This window comes from Polyodon spathula, unplaced genomic scaffold (assembly GCF_017654505.1).
Source record: "Polyodon spathula isolate WHYD16114869_AA unplaced genomic scaffold, ASM1765450v1 scaffolds_740, whole genome shotgun sequence".
NCBI lineage: Eukaryota > Metazoa > Chordata > Actinopteri > Acipenseriformes > Polyodontidae > Polyodon > Polyodon spathula.
The window spans coordinates 80,959-101,766 of record NW_024472228.1 but is presented as its reverse complement, the minus strand read 5'-3'; the positions used below and the strand labels follow the sequence as shown (position 1 = coordinate 101,766).

General features: G+C 38.8%; 1 protein-coding gene across 2 annotated transcripts in view; it reads right to left on the bottom strand.

Moving 5' to 3' along the window:
* The window catches only part of LOC121308563 (E3 ubiquitin-protein ligase RNF43), an 80,574-nt gene that overhangs the window by 29,389 nt on the left and 30,377 nt on the right, over positions 1–20,808 (bottom strand). The window lies entirely within an intron of this gene.

Below are 20,808 nucleotides of genomic sequence, written 5' to 3'. Positions count from 1 at the left end.
GTTGACTATAGCAGCGTTTCCACTGCCTGATCTTTGCTCTGGAAACCATTCTCCATGAGCGCTCTTCTGTTCCAGTGATTGTCTGCACAGTCCTCCCTCCCTTAATTGGCTAATGATCATGCAATACACTACACTGGCTTCATTAGAAGTTTAAAGTTGTGCTTGTGTAACACAGGACTGCATTGAAAGTACTACTGTTAATTTACTGTGAATGCGACCTGTGGGTGGGTATTATCTCACTGTTCCACCTGGTAAAGCGCCGGCTCTAGATTAAGGTGTAATCCCTCAGTGCCTACTTATCTTCCACTCCACGGTGCTTGCTTGTACAATAAGGGAAATCAATGTACCAGAAGTTAAACCAAGGACACATTAAATCAAACTGTACCCTGCAAGCTGGACATTTGCATGATCAACACAAGTGTTGCTATACAACATGACACCCTTTTCTTTTTTTTAAACTGTGGTGTGTCTGTCAAATAATAATCTTTATTTTTACATAGCGCCTTTCATAGTGGACCACCGTCACAAAGCACTTTACAAGATACGAGTCTAGAGTGTGTGAGCTATGCATGAGCTGCAGAGTCACTTACAACAACGTCTCACCCCAAAAGATGGAGTCAGTGGCTGAGCTAGGATTTGAACCAGGTACCTACTGGTTACAAGCCTGTTTCTTTAACCGCTGGACCACACAGTACCACCTTGTAATTTATCTAGCTTGTATACTGTTCACAAGACTGTCATAAAACTACTGAAAATAAATACTTTAAAAAGAAGACACCTATTTTCTCAAGAGAATACCATGTTTTTCTTGTTATAATTAGCGAACCAATCACTGCGCAGCGCATCCAAAAAAACAAAAAGGAGGCGCCGCACAGGGTGAGCTGAAGCTGGTTAGGCAAGTAACATCAGCAGCTAGAATTTGTGGAAGAGGATCAACAGTGAACAGAGTAAGGTAAAGGTACAATCATAGTGTAGGAACATCATTCAATACCCAGCCCAGGAAATAAAGCACCTAGTACAGGTGTTAGTGGAATGAAGGTCATAGCACGATACACATCCTCATATAGGTTATGGTCCCAAGGGGCTGTTTTGTAGGATGAGGTTGGGTTTTTTTTGGCTGGTGGGAGAAAGTCTTTAACCCTTTTAGCTCTGCATTTTATTTGTGATCCCTCCTGTGTCCCCCCTCATGCCAGCTGCATTAGCGGGCTGTTAGTTTCTGATACTGCACACTAGTAATTTATTGTGGCTCTACAATGGTTGTACATTTAAGAAACCGTTGGTACAAGTACTGTTCATGTCATCTCAAGTTTAATTAAAGTCTTGTCAGACTGCCTAGACAGTCGGTATAAAGTTTCATAAGTGAAAGCCTTAGTTTTTTTTTTATTAATACTACACCACTCCCTTCTGTGTGCTTCCTGCTCTTTCATTCCATTCAATGATGCCAATTTTTATGTTTGTGAAAAGGAGCTTGTGAAATGTCCTGTGAGTCACGTAGGTCTCCCTCCTTGTATGCAGTGCAAGAACCCTTTTTACTGCTTTTTACAATTACAGGCAAGCTGAGCGTTTATAAAAAACAAAATTACAAAATTTAAAAAAAAATGAAGCTTGTTCACCTTGCCCGAGACATTTCACTCCCTTTTATTATGTGATCCGGACTGGAGTTCAGAACTAGAAACTCTTAGCGCCTAGTCCTAAATTGATTCTGGGAAGAACAGCTTTCTGCTGAGCACGACTATCTTTAAAAAAAAAAAATCTCAAAAGTCCAGAGAGACTAGCTTTACAGCTTCAGCTACGAACTAATCGGCCCGTTCTTCCGACCTCCTTGTTTCTACGTTTGATGCAGGGGGCAATCCATCCACACAGTGGAACTCAAATGTCAAACGATCCAAATCTGTGGCTGCCTATTTGGAAAATCGCTAATTTGTGTATTTTAACTGGCCTCATTCTATCTCTTTATCTCCTAAAAATGAGATGCAGTTAGTTTCATTTTAAAATAGTTTTGGCTGACTGAAACCATGGAATTCGTGTAAACACTTTACCCCCTCCCTCCGCTGAAAGATATGTTGCCTCTTGCCTGGAGCCGCTGCTCAGCCACTTACTGGACCTGTGCCATCGCTCTCGATCCAAACCACGCTGACCGCAACGGGCCCCAGTGCAGTGACAGCACCCCTCACCCCCTCTGCAGGGCAGCGGGCGAACACATGTGCCACAGCTGGACTCCACTATTACTTATTCAGGACTGCTTCTGTTTGCCCTACTCTGTCTACAGTGAAAACATTAGCACACCCGTACTGTATTAAAAGCATGATATAATAATAATAATAATAATAATAATATGCAAAGACTTATCTGCAGTAGAACTTATGTATGTGTGTATCAGGCACACTGTACTGTGTCAATACTGTATTGCATTTGCAGAATTAAGGACACAAAGATTACCCATTGATTATTTGAAAATGCAGGTCTCACTCTTGTAAAAGTACTGTGTGTATACCAGGATTGTAACATCACTTTACTATAGTGCAACTGTCTGTGATTGACCATGCTTCTACAGTACCTGACTGTGCTTTACAATCACTTCCCTTTGCTTTATGTTTGGTTTTCTGTGCCATGGTATACCACAAAAAAGGGCACAGCCCAGGCTGATATTTGTTTTATTATTAAGATCTCCAATTATCAGGTATTACTGAGAAAATTATGGGTTGTTGATGCAATGATTTGTCTGTGAATCTTGTTAATTATTTCACAGTTACAAAGATGATTATTAAAATGTGTTTACAGGACTATAGCAGGGATTATGTGTATTACAAACAGCACTGTTTCAGTGACGTCCTGCGATATCTGAACCGCTGTGCCTACCCAACCAGTCACAACTCTGATACTCACAATAGCATACAAAACCATATCCTTTATATAGTGTATTGGAGAACACGCTTCCAAGTTAAATAACTAAATGTCCTCCTACCTCTATCGCTTGTAACTGAGATCAGTTTGAAAGAGATAAGTTACTCACGAAAATAGGCAGGAGCAAAACCATGAGTAACCTTACACAGGACCAATGCGAGTAAGGGCTGACGTTTTACAAATCAATACAATGCTTCACAACATAGTGACATAAAAACAACTAAAATCAAACAGGCAGATTTGGTAAGTATGCCAGCTACAGAATTTTGTATTATCTGCAAATTCAACATTCAATGAGACATCACCCTCAACCTGGCTGCACTTCTCAGGTGCCAAAAAGAAAACTCAGTCATGGAACGCAATTGTTCCTTCAAAACATTCAATCATGAATTCTGAGGTGCAACTCAGGGATGGAAACAAGGCTCCTATAGCAGTTTTCTCCACACCTGGTTTTACTACTGTATGAGTTTAATAAGGACACACCTGACCTTGTTACTTATACACTGCGGCTAATCAAGCATGTATTAAAACCTGGAAAGGGTCTTATTTCCAACCCTGCAACTAATTCTAACTTTTCAGCTCCTGCCTTCACAAGGAATTTCTTAGAGACGCGCCTCTTAATTATTGCTAAAGTATCACAAAATGCGTCACTACCTAGAAATGTTATTTAAAAAAAAAGAAAAAAGAGATCACTTCCATTTTCTGTTTTCAAACTCTGATCGTAAATGACAACACTGCTAGCCTGAAACAGGATACCATCATTTACACTTGAAGAGATCTGCTCGCAGTGTATTGCATTGAAAAAGTCAACGTGTCTCAATGATAACAGCTGCTTCTAATGAAATACTTGCAATCAGATTCTATAGGGTTAGCATCTTTACTACGTCACCCCCTCAAAGCATCCTAGTACCTTCAGATATACACGACAAGTATCTTCTTTAAAAAAAAAAAAAAAAAAAGACACAGGATTTTCATGTTCGGATATTTGTTCATTTTTCAAAAAGTAATAAAAAGCCATTATATTGTTCAGAACACAAGGAAGAGACAGCATAGCAGCAGGGGCAGGGATGTGTGGCCCCTGTGTGTGTGTGTGCCATTATTTACAGCAAGACCTTACAATATGTAACATGTTAAAATAGAAAAATATTAAGTTTTGTAGGACTTACTTTACCCAAAGGAATTAACTACAAAACAAAGGATGCCAAATAGCAGTTCAAGTTAAACGTTGCTTTGTTTATTCCTGAAAAATAAATATTACATAAAGTTGACAACACGTTATTATTTTCATTCCTTGCCATTTCATCACAGTAAACAGTACACGTTTTCATAAAGTAAAAACATGAGGTTTACCTGTGCCTTTTTGTAGCTGAACAAGCAAACGAAAACTGAAATTTAACTTAAACACTTCAAATAAAAGAAAAACGTGGAAATGGCGTTGTAAAGTGAAAGGGGGAAAAAACCTCACCGTTTTGGTTCTCGTTTATTACATGAATTTATTACGTGAAGCATGGTGGTGGCAGGATCAGGTCATGGGGATGTTTCTCATTGGCAGGGACTGGGGCACTTGTCAGGATAGAAGGGAAAATGAATGGAGAGTTAATACTTGCTTCCACCAAGTATTAACTCAGGGGGGTGGAGACTTATCCAATTATGATCTTTCAGTTTTGTATTTTTAATACTTTATATATGTGTGTGTGTGTGTGTATAATATATATGACACACACAAAAGATTTGTGCAACATTATCATTTAAATCTTGTCAAAACATTCTAGCATCAGATTTCAAGCCTGCCACCCCAGATCATGTCATCAGTAACTCAAGAAACCTGATCCCATAATGGCTGCAATATAATTATTTCATGCTTTTAAAAAAACGTTCCAAAAAAAAAGTTCAAGACTGAAGGGATTGGGTTTCAGATCTTCCACAAACCGTTTCCTTGCAGTAAAATGTCCCTTTCTAGTGCTGTACACCATCTCTCTTCAATAGGAACTCTACAGGAAAGTTAAACTCTCACACATCTAAACCCTCTTTACAAGGCTCTCACCAGTACCACCAGCAAACGTGAACAGCATTAAATTGTGATTGTCATTCAATAGTACAGCTGGGAACTCTGACGGAACAGAATCACTGGGACACTACAAACTGAGGGAGTCAAAGAGTTTCAATTCAAAAACCTTGAAACAGAAAGTGCATCACATTATACCTGCAAGCAGCTTTTACTCAATGTTTAACTTGTACGAAGTTAGAAGTTCAAAAGACATCAGTAAATAACATAAAACCTGAATTCAGGCAGAGAGCACTCTTCACCCGAACAGTGCAACACATCCTCCCTAATAAAGTGGCCACATACTGTAACTTTCAAGGTGGCTGGTTTGATGCTTGGAAAACATGCAGACAATGTAAATAACCCCTTTTTACTATCACTCAGGGGCTCGCTGACTGGACAGCAGGTATATCTCATGATGTTAGTTTCAGGAAAGAAACGCTTGAATCTCACAGAGACAGCAAGGCTTTTCTTGGTAAGATTCATTTTCAGTTCATTTTAAATTGCTTCTTGGTCATGTTAGATTTTGCTTTGGAACTTGCGCAGGCCTTATTTGTCTTTTGTTCTGTTATTTACAGTTCCACAGGCTATCATTGAAGCGCTGTAGCTCCTGCTTGCATACCATTTATCAACAGCATGTACACCTGGAAATAACACCCTGGCTCCACTGCATTGTGCTTTCTGGAGAAAAAACGGACACAGTTTATTTCTCACTGACATACTTAGAAAAATAACTTTTTCAAACTTTTATTGGAGGCTGTGTGTTGGTTAAAAGAAAAGGACTTGTAACCAGGAGGTCCCCTGCTCACTCACTGACTCACTGTGTGACCCTGAGCAAGTCACTAAACCTCCCTGTGCGCCGTCTTTCGGGCGAGACGTTGTTTTAAGTGACTCTGCAGCTGAAGCATAGTTCACACACCCTAGTCTCTCAATCGCCTTGGATAAAAGACGTCTGCTAAATAAACAAATAATACAAAATAATAATAATAATATATTTAGTGTCTTTACATACAAATAAATCAAGGGATTTAAGGATTTGTTCCTAGGGGTTCAAATCAACCCCTAAGATTACTCATTTTGCACCACTGTCTTCCTAAAAGAAATAAGACTTCAGAAAGTTTAAAAACTTAAGGGATCCTACATACATGACCCAAAGCTGTGTAATGCCAACACATTTTCATGACTATTTAAACGTATCCATTAACACACGTGTATCCAACAACTTCACAGACAGACAAACAGTCTTATCCTGTTTCTTACTGCACCTTTACTCTTCATAAACAACAGCCAACAGAAAAAACACTGTCTCAATAAAAAAAAAAAATTTAAAAACTCAGGCTATAGCTCAATATCACCAATGAGCCACCAGGTGGTGCTGTGTTAGTTAGAGCAAAAGAACAAGCCTCTGTGTACCAATTTCTTTAAGTCTTGGATGAATCACAACAATAAATAAATAAAACACAGCAGACACATTCCGATTGTACGAAATTTGATTTCACAAGTTATTTGTGTAGACTAAAATATTTACACAATCTCAAAGCAGCCTTCAGACGTTTGTCAGTTTAGCTGTGAGCAACAGATGTGTTGGGTCTTCATATGAAAAGATTTCAAACTGCTGATGTTCCACAATACGCACATTTAGTTTAAGAAACTGCTTGACACGACATGAGGTTATTTGTGTACAGTGTGTCAAATAATAAACAGAGAGTGTCTGGGAATTTTCTGGCAGTTCAGGAATCAGGTCTGAGATTAAGAAATGAAACGGGGTTTGGACAACAAAACACACACACAGTGGATGCCTCTTTAAGGGAAAGTCAGTATCTGATTATCATAACTGTGAGTTTTGAAATATACAGTATAGAGATTGTACTTCTGGGAGGCCATAGTCATCAGACTTCTTTAAAAACATTCAGGTAATACATCTGCCCCACGAAAGAGTTTTGGATTTGAGAAAACTTGATTTAAACTGCTTGAAAAATGTCAGCAAATTAACAGGTCTCCAGAAAAAAAAAAAGATGCCTGTTTGTATCCTTTCCTTTAGGAAATCTGAATTATCATCAGCATCATCAGCCAGGAATCCTATAAGAATACGTCCACATAGTGTAAAAATCTAAATCAAAACAGACATATGGAAAACGTTGGAATGGGTGGATCTGAAGGCGGCATGTAACTGCCTGTAACCAATGCCTTTTTCCCATCTTCTCAACTCATATTAATCTCTCATTTTCCACTGCCTTACTTCCCCCAAGTTTCAACCACTAAGCACATAGGAGAATCACCCCAGCATTACTCTGCGAAAAACCAAGATCCGGACTAACGCCCGCCCTTTTAGGAGTACAGGATGTAGTGCAGAGAACATAAACATCAGACATGAATTTCACAAATGCCTAACTATTCCGCACAGTAATCTGAACTTAAAAAGGCAGTAGCGTCCCACAATCAATTTCACACCAGGTCTTGGTGTCTGTTTATTACATTCTCCAGCAGTTTAGTCTGCAGTTTGGCACCTCGCTGCTATTATTTGCAGCAGTTGGCGGTTACGAAAGACACCCACAAGCTCCACTGCAGCTCAGGAATAAAACATTTTACAAAAGAGACACCTATACAGCTGACAAATGGACAAAGGTAGCAAACTTCTGAAATATGTGAAAACTTCCTGCTTACTTTATTAGGACCGGTACCCAATATTGGGTCGGGCCACCGTTTATCCTGATCACAGCCCTGACACAAGGTGGCATAGTCGTCACAGGGTTCTGGTCTCAAGGGATGCAAATCTTTTAAGTCAACATTTCATGCAATGGGTGCAGACAGATAGGCACAGGATCACGATGATCAATGTGTTGTTCCAGTTCATCTCAAAAACACTCATTTAGAGTGAGATCTGGGGATTGGGCTGGACACAGAAGATGCCCGGTCTCCATCATGCTCCTCAAACTGTTCACACACAATTCTGGCATGGGGGTGCAATATCGCCTTGGTAGCCACTAGTGCAGCATTTGTGGGTGACTTGATCCACAACGATGCCTCAGTAAAACTACAGCAATTGTTCTGCCTTCCAGAGTACTCACAGGACCCCAGGTATACCAGGAGAACATGCCCAAAAACCAAGGCAATGCCAAATCCCTTTTTCTGCTCCTTACAAAAATTGCCAGGTAGTGTATTTTCAAAGCAACATGGGACACTGCAACTTCAAAAAAAAAAAAAAAATACTATATTAAAAAAAATACAATAATTCTCCTCAGAAAAACAGAGACAGGTGTACTTTATAGATAATTAATTACATATCAAATAAAAACTGTTTGTATGTTTAAATGACAGACAGGATGTAATTAAAAGAAAGAAAAAGAAATCCAAAAAAAAAAAGAGTCCAAAGTTCAAGGTGACACAGACTGCTTTTTTCATCGGTCTTGGTGACCAAATCATAAAGAAGCTGTAAAACTAAGTTCCGTACCTTGTGAAATCATCTTGCTAGTTTGTGCTTAATTTGTTTGGATGAAAAATGACTGAGATCTATTAAAAGCATGTGTTGCAGTATTAAGTAGTATAAATAATACAATTGAAAAAAGTTACAATATTTGATATGTTCTGACACTGGGGTCTATTTTAATTCTGTACACAGTGGCAGATCGATATAGCACTGATGTTTCTCTATTTACTCGGGGGATTTCTATGACTTATTAACATTACTGCATACAATAAAGACAAAGTACATACAGGTTTGAGAAAAAAATGTGGTTGATACATTTTATGGAGGTGGTATCAAGATCGTGCATGTCGTACATCATTAAGTTCTTCCTGTTTGCACTACAAGTAGTGTGGGGAAAAATATCTTAACACATAAATAAAACGTCTGTGTTGGTCAGAAATTCCAGTTGACAGAAATGAGAAATGCGTCTCGCAGTGAGTTTTGCATTTTTTACTGAACTAGCAAAGTAATAATGCTTCATCTGTGTAACCAAAGATACAAAATGAAATGTTAGTGACCGCCAGAAACTACATCATTGAAAGAAAACGGAAACCCGCATCGCAACGTGTTTTGTCTTGCGCCTATTCACCGCGCTACCAGGAGCTGCGCGACCGCTTCAATAATGGCTAGCGGAGGAAGCTCTCAGCTGGATGACAGGTCTCAGGTGCTGTTTTGGATTTGGCAAGCGAGACAGAACCAGGATCGGTTTCATGACTACAGCGGTTTGTTTGGGGACGAAGATGAGGAACCGGCCTCCATGGACTATCGATCTGAATATGATGGTTTTTTGCAAGAACACAAACTGTCTACCACAGAAGAAACGCTCATGGTGGAAGCAACAGGCCTTGCGTTTTCCAACACTGTCCCAACTTGCAAAGGAAATGTTCTGTATACCAGCAACACTGACAAGGATATTTTCAGCAGCCGTAAACATATTTCCGAAAAAGCGGGCCAGCCTGAGTGCAGAGGTTGTGGATGCAACGCTGTTCTTAAAAACAAAACTGAACTTAAGTAATCACACTTTTTGTTTCCATTTTTGTCGTCAACCTGTTTTCTGTTATGTGGAGTGTAATAAACAAGCAACTAAAACAGTGAGTTTTTAAATTAAATTTATTTTATTTTTATTCTACAAAGACACCTGTTCCACATTTTACTGTGAACCATAAACGTTTATTAAACTTAATTTGACTCTTGGTTGTTCAGTTAGCTTCAACAGCTACAAAAGTCCTAAAGTACTTCAGTAATGTTAATAATTAATCAAAATGCGCCTTTGACCACTTTGGTAAGCTATTGAGAAGACACAACAATCGCATGCACGTATATATCAAAATGCAATGTTTCCTTTATTTTTCATGAATAATCAAAATAATGTTTACCAACTGCTATAAAGTCTGACACAATGTCCTACACTAATGAATATCCGAACGAATATCCAAATCTGAGCAGGTAAAAAATACCACATGTGTCCCAGCACTAACTGGAAGTGACAGCACTGTGCACTGTCCTCTTGACCAATCAAATCACATTTCCTGATGCTTCATGAAGGACAAGTCAACAAAGTGATGACCATTCTAATAACAGACTTTTTTGTAGCTTCTCACTCCCAACTTCCCAAAAGCAATTAGACACAGTAATCATTGAGGAATGGTCATGTATCTCTCTGGAAGAATTTCAAACCCTTGTCACATTTATTAGGTCTGTCCTGGGCTCCCAGAGTCCCTTCACCCCATTGGCAGTGCAACGGCTGTTTTCTTCAAATCCAAAACGTCTATGTAGCTCTACAGCCTGACTTGAGAGCAAATGAGCAGAGAAGGATAGAACTGCTCCCATCCCAAATGAAATGTATGGCAGAACCAATTTAAAAGCTCACTTTGAACACATATTAGGCATCAAAAAGTCTCATGGAATTCCTGAAGAAATAGCTTTAATTTGCCAAATTAGGCAAAAACTTCAAAGGTAGGTCATCTTGAATCTATGATCTGGAATGCACAAGCACCTTCTCTATAACCAGACTTTTTTTTCCCCCATGGGTGATACTTGAAAAACTGTAAAACAGTAAAAGCATTGTTTAAGGAAACCTCATTTTATCAACGTCTGTGACGGTCTTAAAAATATTCTAAAATATGTAGGTATGTACTGGCATGCATACAATTAAAAAGCACATACGTGTACAATATAAAGATCAAGCACATAGAGTACAACAGCACCATTGTGATTTTGGTCCAATTGCTGTCATATAATCTGTGGTGGAGATCTTTACACAAGTGATGCCATCAGGGTTGAGCCCTGTTTGACAGCCGGGATTACAGCCCTGAGACAAGAATCTCAATGGCTTCTTGGAATTTCATGGAAAAATGATTAGGAGGAATTCAAACTGCTCTGTGCAGAATAAACATCGCCAGGGCCCCGAGATGTTTTGTTTTCTTTGAAGAAGCGGATCTCTCTTTATCAGCGGAGATCCCAGAGAGATACTCATTTTATTCACTCCACGATGCCAGCAGAAAAAGCGTCACTGTTTATTTAAAAGCAGGCATTTGCGCTGCAATAACATTTTTCACAATCACAGTTGAAGGGGTCGTTGGAGCAAAGAGCTGAACCCTCAACTTTGTGGTTCTGAGAAGCTGGGCAGCGCTATGAGAGATGACAGCGTGCTCAAGACTGTAACAGGCTGGGTTCTGTGCGCTCCACAGTGCTAATTCTGGAAGAATGGCTAATTCAGAGTGAAGCCAAGCAGGAACGAATAACTTTGATGAAAGTGAGGGTTAGCCTTTGTTACTCGGACTCTGTCGATCTCTGGCTAGTGCACCCATAGGTCTTGACATTCTCCCTGGTTTTTAAATAGCGGATCTACAGGTTCTGTGAATGAACACAGCCTACCAGAGCAGATCTGACCCGCTGCAGAAGTATTAAAGTTAATTGAATTGGAAAAGAAAAAAACAATCCACTTTCAAAAGACTGGAATCCAGCTTAGAACTCCTCTGATCATCCTGTATCTTTCAACATCTTTGTTGAAATCAGACAGACTTCCGTTTTTGAACTGGACAGAGAATGTCCTATACATAGACGAGTCCTTTGTATGCAGGCACTAGCTTATCGGATATGGTGGGACTGAATTTAAAAACAGTTTCACTACAGGGAAGCATGTGCAGGAGTGGTATGTTCAGTCTCCCACTGTGAAAAATAAATGTGCAGATCAATTAAGAAATCAACCCTGTATTTTACACTATAGAAAGCGTTTTCAAAAACACAATTTAAAAACGTATTTCAGAAACATTTGAGCAAGACTGATATTTTAAATGGGTTTTAACATAGTTTTCAAACATAAAAAATACATAGAATACTCAACCTCTGTGGTGGAGAAATATTTTCCAAAATTGAGGGTAATTAACAATGCTTTGAAAATATCTGAAAAGTGGATAAGAGCAAAAAAAAAAAAAAAAAAAAAAAACACTTCAAAAGCATGATTCCAGAACTTGCTTGTCTTTTCTCAGTTCTCTGATAAAATGTTCCCATATTTTGACTCACAACATATCATGAGAAAGAATTTAAAACACCCATAATGTCTAATTAACCAGATTTAACCATTTCATGATTCACGTTAACCTTTACAATGGAAAACGTGAAACACAAAGACCCCCCAAACTGTCTCTTCCCGTAAAACCTCGCCTTCAGAGCAGGCTTGATTTATCACTCAGTGCTCAGGGAACAATGAAAATCTCCACCATAGCTCGACCTTGCAGACAAGACTCTCTTTACGAGGTGTGACGTCGCGGCAGTGAGCAGTGACGTCATGGCTTGGGCATCGCCCTTCAGCTTTCATGACATGAGCTGTAGCCATGGCTGCAGTGTCACAAGCAAAACACTGGAATTGGATCAGCGTACCCAACATCAATAAGAATACAATAAAAATCAATGCATGACCATTTAGTTTCCAACCACAAGACATGCATGCAAATATCAGAATTATCGCAGAACATTGGGAGCATAATAACGAAACGGTTAAACATTTACTGTTTTTGTTTGGGGTTTTTTTTTGCACAGGACAAAAACAAACAAAAACATGTTTTGTCTATGTGTGTCTGTTCATATTCCCCCAAAATAAATACGGAACTAATAAAAAATGTGCTCATTAGTGATTTTAATGTTAGCCATCCTGGATCATCTAATTAGAGAACTTTACCACTGGAGTAATCCGATACTTCCCTTTTGGACAAATGGACAGCAAAGCAGCTGTTCTTGGGGTTTCTTCTGGATGCAATTCAGAGCGTTTCAGTTGCAAACTGTTTGTACAAATCCTCATTAAAGATGTGCCTTTTAGCTTTTTTAGTCACAACAAGAGGCCCGCCCAACACTGGCACTGCAACTGCATGAAAAAGCGCAAGACTGGGTTACCCTGGTTAGACTCTGGGAATGTTTTATGGGATCTGTAAAGTCAGTGAAAATAGGCTGCTTGTATTTATTAATGCAGTCTAATGACACATAGCAAGATAATAAGCATTTCTAAAAATAACCCCTTTCTTTTTTTATTATTATTGCTTCTGAATATAAGTTGGTTTCTTTTACAGCGATAGTTGTGGAAATGAACAACCATTTCAGTCATGATTCCAGCCAAGTCGTGGTACCAAATGACACGTTATGGCAAAGGCCCATCCTGTGACAAAGCCTCCCTTCTTATTTGTTTACAGAGTCCAGACTGTGAATTAACCGAACCACTATCTGGCTCATTAATATATATATATATATATATATATATATATATATATATATATATATATATATATATATATATATATAAATTGTGTTTTACAGATGCGGAAGGTGAAAGTCCGTGCCGGTATAAGGTGTGTGTCTGTGTGTGGGAAGAATACACGTGGGAATGTGTCTGGAGCCACAAATCGAATAAATGATTAATGATTAACGATTAATAAGGCTCCAGTCACAGCTATATAAAAAGGGTGAGCCCTGGTGTTATGTTTTTAGAATAAATGTTTCTATATACATTGTCATTCACCAAAAAAATATGCACATTATTACATTTTGTATTACCTTATAATGCCCTAAATAGGTAAAAAGTAAAAATGCTGACAGATTTAGGTTAGTAGCTAAATAATCCAGCCGACTGTCCAACAGAAACAAATTGAACCCATCCTACTAATTGTATCTAACCAGTCTCAGCTATATATGCAAAGCACAGACCACCACCCCAAAGGGAAATCAGAGGAGCTGCAGGGAATGGTGTTGGTGACTTTGTTGGGACGCTGTGCAAGCACCTTCTACATTATTACTGCTTCAATGCAAGCTGTAAAGAAAAGTGAACCTGCAAATAGCTATACTAGCAGAAAGATATCCCTCAAATGCATGTAGTTTTATCCTTCCACTTCACAACAATTAAACAGACCGCACAAGAATGCAATAAGTAATGGATGTATTATAAACAGTGACACGGTGTTCTGCAAAGCTTTGATACAGCAATTGTAAGCTACATTATTATTATTATTATTTTCTTTTATTGACCATGGTTGCGGTGCCATTCCAAAGAAAATCAATCCCAAACATAAACACAGGCCATTTATAAAAACAGAACATTTCAAAGCTCATAAAAGGAACAAAATGCCTTTGCATGCAGTTCATTTTTATTTATATTTTTATTTGTCATTAAATTTATTTTTGACATAATTACAGAACCAAGAACGAAGCTTTCCTCAAGGCCTGACTGCTGTGCCAGCGCTTTCAATAAGAAATACAGGCCCTGACTGGCAGGAAAGACGGTCATAGCAAGTACAAACAGCACAGACCACAGATTATCCAAACCCCCAGATTACAAACTAAACAGTCCTCACCTTTATTCTCTTCATGCAATTCCAGAGCTATGGGTTACAGCACCTTTCAGCAGCCTCATGCATAGAAACCCTACAGCTTTCTATTCATTGTTATAATAGAATCTCAGAATGGTATTTCATTGATCAGTGGCTATTTAAAAGGGCTCTGTAAATGATAGTTTTTTTTTAGTTAATTTACAAATGGAAATTACTTTCAATTTCATTAGCATGGCGGGTTTAATTAGTTTAATTGCCAATACACTGGGATGATGAAGGACGAGGATTTATTCTTCAAACCCATGCCAATGAAGGCAACTGGTGTGATTTGAAAAAAGGTATCAAAACTTTTAAGTGCAGAGATGTGTAGTACTGATGAAGGCACAAGACGGAAGGTTTGCCTGCTTGACCTCGTTCCAGGTTTTACAGCTGAAACAGCTGCTTCGTAGATTTTCCAAGGTGCTTCAGTGGTGCCAACTGGTTAACCGGACTGTGGGACTTTAGTTTACATCGCGCAAAGACCAAAATAAAAAGTTAAACACGTAAGCATTTAGCAGAGATACCAAATCAAAGCGGTCTGTGCCTGCCGTCTCTGGACAGATCTCCTCTTGATCAGTTTCATGCTAAAGGTACCCACTGTGAGTCCTGACAACTCTCCAGCTGTCTGTCAGCAGCGCTAATTCAACACTTTGAAAACATAACCTGCGTTCTTTCTTTCATCTTGACAAATAGTTTTTGACATATCTACTCTGAGACTGGCGAGCATGAAAGACAGGGGTGTGCTATCAACTGTTACATGCAGTGGTGGGTCCAGTACCCTCCCCTATGCCATACATTACATATCTTTATAGACAAATACACTAGGTGCACTGTTAGACTTTTGATGCTCATAACTTTGGTACACAAAAGGGCTCTATTTTAATGAACTACACATTAACAGTATTTACATCCTGAAATGTACAATTTTTTTTAGAGCACACAGTTTTTCTTGCAGTTACTCTACCCAACCTGAACCAAATAAATGAATAAAGTAAACCTCCTTTGATTTGAATGTATTCATTTTAGTTAATTTTGCTACACCAACTTAAAGCCCGTGGTTTTTTCTGGATTTTTTTTTTCCTTATTACCTACAGTACCATGCAATATAATGCCAATATTTTGCCTGTACCCTTGCATTCATTTTTCCATTAATCAATCACATTTATTCTTGAGCTGTATTGACAGGCCACTAGCTTTTTATTTTCTGTTTTACAGTTTTTATTATAAAGTGCCCTGGGATGCTCTGCATGAACGGTATTGTACTGTCCTACCTATTGTAAAGTTCTCCAGGCAGGTTGAACCATCAAGCCCTGCCCACTTCTCTCTGTACAGCTCAGTAATCACTCCCCGAAGACACTTTACTACACTCGGATCTCAAAGTTGGGTATGCATGAGGAATCACAGTTTACAATACAACTGAACACGATTTTGGGACGCTGCAGAGTCTTAGCAGGCTCTGAACCAAGGAGCGTGAGATCTTTATGATTTCTCTGACAACCCGAGCACCTCCTCAACGTGCCGGTTACTTTATTTTTTATCTTCTCTGGCAGAACACAGACTTAAACCCGTGTCTCAGTTTGCAATCTGGCAATGTGCAATCACAGGAATAAATGAACGTGTAAGTGTGTTCCTATAGATTACAAAAACAGCCCCAAAGAACACATTTCCAAGCGCTTTTCATGTGACTTCCTAGCCGTGTATTTATTTCAACCCCTGCCTTCAAAACAACTGGTTCATAACATGTTATCTCGCAAGCATTTCCATTACTGCTTATTTGCTGGAGCACGTCCCGAACCACAAGACTAACTGAAGCTATGTGACTCCCATGTATCTAAACACTAGATTTGAGTATACTTATTTATGGACTACAAGGTACCAAGACAAAATGTACAAAACAGCCACCGGTTGCCCCCTCCTAAAATTGCACCTATTTCCAATGAATGCCCTTACTGTCCAGAGAGTTCATATATTTCTCACACACACATGCAAAATCCAATTTTACATTCTAACCCTGGAACCTGATCTAATCTCAGTTCCTGCAGTATCACTCAACAGGTTTACATTATCACAATCACGTCCGTTCTGTCTGAGTGTTTCATTTTGGTTTTGTTTGGGGGTTTCTTTGCCCTTGGGCAACAAAGCTGGCAAATCTTACTCGTTGTATAAAGTCCACTGTGGTGAAGCGGACTTGAAGAAAACACTGAAACAGAGACACATTCAAAGCATTGCCAAAGAGAGATTTATGATAAGTTTATGGAGTTCAACCCTGCTTGGTGGCATATAAACCTGTCATTTCACATTTAACCTAAACACAATAACTTCTTATCAATCATTTTCAAAAGAACAAAACACTTCTAATGTAATAAAGCCGCACTTGACATTATGCACTTTACAGACATCAGGCGAATCATAATTCATTCCATTACATATTTGCTTATTAATTGAGTTTCCAAAGTGCCATACCACAACAGTACTTGAAAACAGTCAAACGTCAGTGAGTGGATGTAGACTAAATCAGAAGCAATCACAAAGGCAGTGATTGGAATAAACAAGTTTGCAAATGCTTATATTGTTCAGAAGGGATATGGGGCCCTTCCTCGTATAATGACACTTGCCAAAGTAACAAACCATCATCTGTCTTGTCTGGCATACATACACATACATACACACACACTGAACTAATACCTCACCGGCAATAACACATCTGTTATAAAATGTACAAAAACGTTGCTGGTGTAGATTATAAACAACATTTATGTTGTTTGTGGTTCTTCTCCAATTGGAGGATTGCATCTTATTGAGACTACTAAATGCCTCACTGTAACTCGCACACTACACCACTGCCAAGCAGACAGTCAGTGTGTTTGATGTTACACGCAGTTCTGTGTGGAAAGAAAAAAAAACAAGAAGGACACAAAACTCTGAAGTATGAAATTCCAGACCCATTTTCAGCTGCTGCCTTAGCAGGTAGCTGTGTAGACTGTCTGCCCCAGTGCAAATACACCTGCCTGGCAAACATGTGAGAGTAGAAGAGTTTCACCGTCAACCATAGTAAATAACAGCAAAATAAGACTGCAGGCAAATCGAATGACTATTTGGGGAAGATGCTGCATTTTTGGGTTGCCTGATGCACTGCCAAACAGGAGGGCAGACGAGCGCTTCGGAGGGTGGACCCCTCGATACTGTGGTGCGGGTGAAAAACACGGTTGATAATGTTTGCAGTCATTCTGAGCTATTCAAAGACCTGTTGTTCTAACAGTGAGGTGCACTCACACACTGGCATTGAAATTCAATGAACTAAAAAAAAAAAATAAATAAAAAAGAGACAGAAAAAACTGAACTGTTAAAGAAATGCAAACCAAGGATTGAAAAACCTGCTTTTTTATTAGCATTACAATGTTATCGCTGGTCCCCTTTTTCACCTGTTGAAGATCTTCTGGTCTTCTTTTTGATCTTCTGTTGATGACGGCTTTGTATTTTACCCTTCAATTCAGAATATGCAGATTTTTCAAACAGCACTATGGATGAAAAGCAGCTGCTGTGTCCTGTTTCCTAATTCACTTCCACAGACTCACAGCAAACATGCACTAGTTTGTCTATAGCTATAGTCAAACGTTTTTCAACAGCTAGAATTTTAGGAATGAGACAATAAAAAATAAATAAAAAAAAACACTACATGAACATAATTTTGATCTTTTATCTAACATCATGTAAATCAAAGAAACTACAAAACGATATTGCAAAAGTCAACCTGGACTAATAATAGTACAGTATTTCATGTTGGATTTAAAAATGTCACATTTCTCAATTTGTTTCAGTTTTACGTTAAGTATATGGAATACTACAAAGCAGTATGTAATTCAATATTCAACGTAACATTATTCAGCAGGTTGCATTCGACTTCATGAAGCAAAATTAGTTAACTCTGTAGGGTGATGCAAAACTTTTAGCAACAGCATTACATTCGATTGTTGGGGCCTTCCCTGAGCAAGACTGTTCCCTTTGAGGTACTATACCATACAGCCGAATAATGCGGTACATTTCTGTAAGGGCGTGTTGTGCTAAACGGAGACCCCAAACTCATGTCTGGGACCGAGGTCATATTGGAATCCAGGCCTCCAGAGGTAAAACCCTGCAGTGCTGCTCTGAGTCTGCTCTGGAACAGACTGCAATGAGACCCGGCGCCACTTCAAGTACAGCCATGTGCAATTTCACTGCAGAGTTTCAGCTGAGAACTCACAGCTGTCAGGATAATTAAAAAAAAAAAAGGAAACTACGCCATGCCAATGGCTAAAAACTGTCGCCGTGCAGTCTCTGTGTTAACAACCCTTTGCTTTCATAGCAAACAGATAAAGCATTGACAAGAACACACTGCAAAATATCTATAGAGCAGGGTGCAAAATTGCCAACTAAAAAGAGATCATTTACTGAGCAACTCAAGCCCCTTGCACACTGGCATGTTCTATATTACTATACATGCATGTGTATAGTAACTAGCAGAGCAGAGTGCAAAGACAATAACCTAATAGTGCCTGAAAACTACAACAAGTCTGCAGAATCACAGAACCTTCCACCCATGCTACATCACTTCCCTAAACCCAGGACAATGAATCTTCCAACCCATGCCTCTGATAAGTAGAAGTGGACTTTCCATGTATCTGGGTGTCTGCTCGTCACTAATTCTGGTCAATTCATTCATACTCTCTCGGTGCAAATGGACAATCAAAAATGGCCTGGGGTGTATAAGGGCTTTTATAAGGGTGTATAAGTGGATGTACCCGCTGCTTTCAAGTATAAAACAGAACAGGCTTGGTTGACATGGCCATGAAATACTTTATCAGCTGACTAGCACAAGTCACGTCTCAAGACATTATGAAATGCCATAATCCATTGTATCACTGTTTTTAGAGAGCTGATCGCATCATCATTTTAAACTTTTGATACCAGAGCCGGACCTACGGCGGTCTTACATGACAGAGCCGTGTGTCCTGCCTCAGGCCCCGAGGTCCGATTGAGATGTGTGGAGCCTGTGCGTACACAACCGAACAATCCCCGATTGTCTGCGCCCTTGCTTTGCTACCCTTAATGTGCTGCCGCTGTTGGTATTCCATGTGGTGCAGGCAACATGCCTCGCTGTAGCCTGCGACAACTCTCCCTCGCCTTGCAGGAGCACCGGATTCACAAAATGAACACCATGAAATAAATAACCCCCAAGCTAAAACGGACAGTATTTGGCAAGTTTAAAAGGGTGAATGTTCAGGGAATGAAGGAATGCAGACTGATAGATATTTTAATTACTGTGTAACTTTTTTTCAAGCAGCAAGGCGTTTGGCAGCTAGAGAGCCGTTTGTGTTTAGGGAAGGGAGTTACTTATTCTCTCTCTCTCATTTTAAAGTAGGCTGTGTTGCTGCTTTTTTGTTGCTGTTGCAAGTAGTATTTAAAGCCATTTTTCTTCTTAGTTTGCAGTTTTATTTTACTCCACAATCACATTTAAAAATAGATAGCCTATTTATTCTGTCCTCTCATCTCTGTATGCTGCTGATCAAGCTTGAACCACAAGTTTTATTCTGTTGGTTGAACAGTATTTCTAATTTCTAAATTATTGGCCCTAGTAAATTTTGGTGACGGTCTCAATGGGTACATACAATTCCTAGTTAAATAAATACATAAATACATTTAAAACGATTTTATTTACAGTTAAGGATAATAATACAAATAATAGCATAAAACACATTACATTAGATGGATATACATTAGATGCTAGATATATATATATATATATATATATATATATATATATATATATATATATATATATATATATATATTATAATATATATATATTTTTGTTTTCCTTTGTGTTATTATTTTTTTATTTTAGAGGTCGGCACAGGTACCCAGAAACCCGGGTACCCATGAGGTCTTAATTTACCCGACCCTACCCGGGTCTCTTTTTACTACCCAGGTATTGATTTATTAATTTGAGAATTTAAAGAAAATGTAGAGAATATGACAATACAGTCGTAACTGCGGGTCTCTCTGGCCGGCGTAATAAAGACAATGTTAAAACAAGCCTTAAGCCTTTTCTTAACTGACAGGATAGCAATGTTTTACAGAAAACAGTAACACACAGCGAGCAGCAAGAGCACCTCAATAATAATAACTGCAGAGACTATTCTTGTCAGGAGCTGAATCAGAAACAACATAACAATCTGCTGGGTTATGTTAGCGATAACTCTTGAGATCCATTAATAATAACCGTGTGGCTTCCAATACGGTATGCTTTATCTACAGTCAATGTGCAGATATAGTCTCTTACCAAAAAGATCAATTAAGTAGCCTTTATTAAAAAAATAAACACGCAAATAAATACAATAAAAATAAAATAACGTGGAGCACATTAAGTAAGTAAGTGTGCTTCCTCCTTTGAATGAAATATTTCCTTGGCAGAGTTTGCAAATTCAATTTTCTCCTGCTTGGGAAAGAAATTCCACACGCTTTGCTTGGATGCCGTCGTTATGCATTCACAAGACAGAATT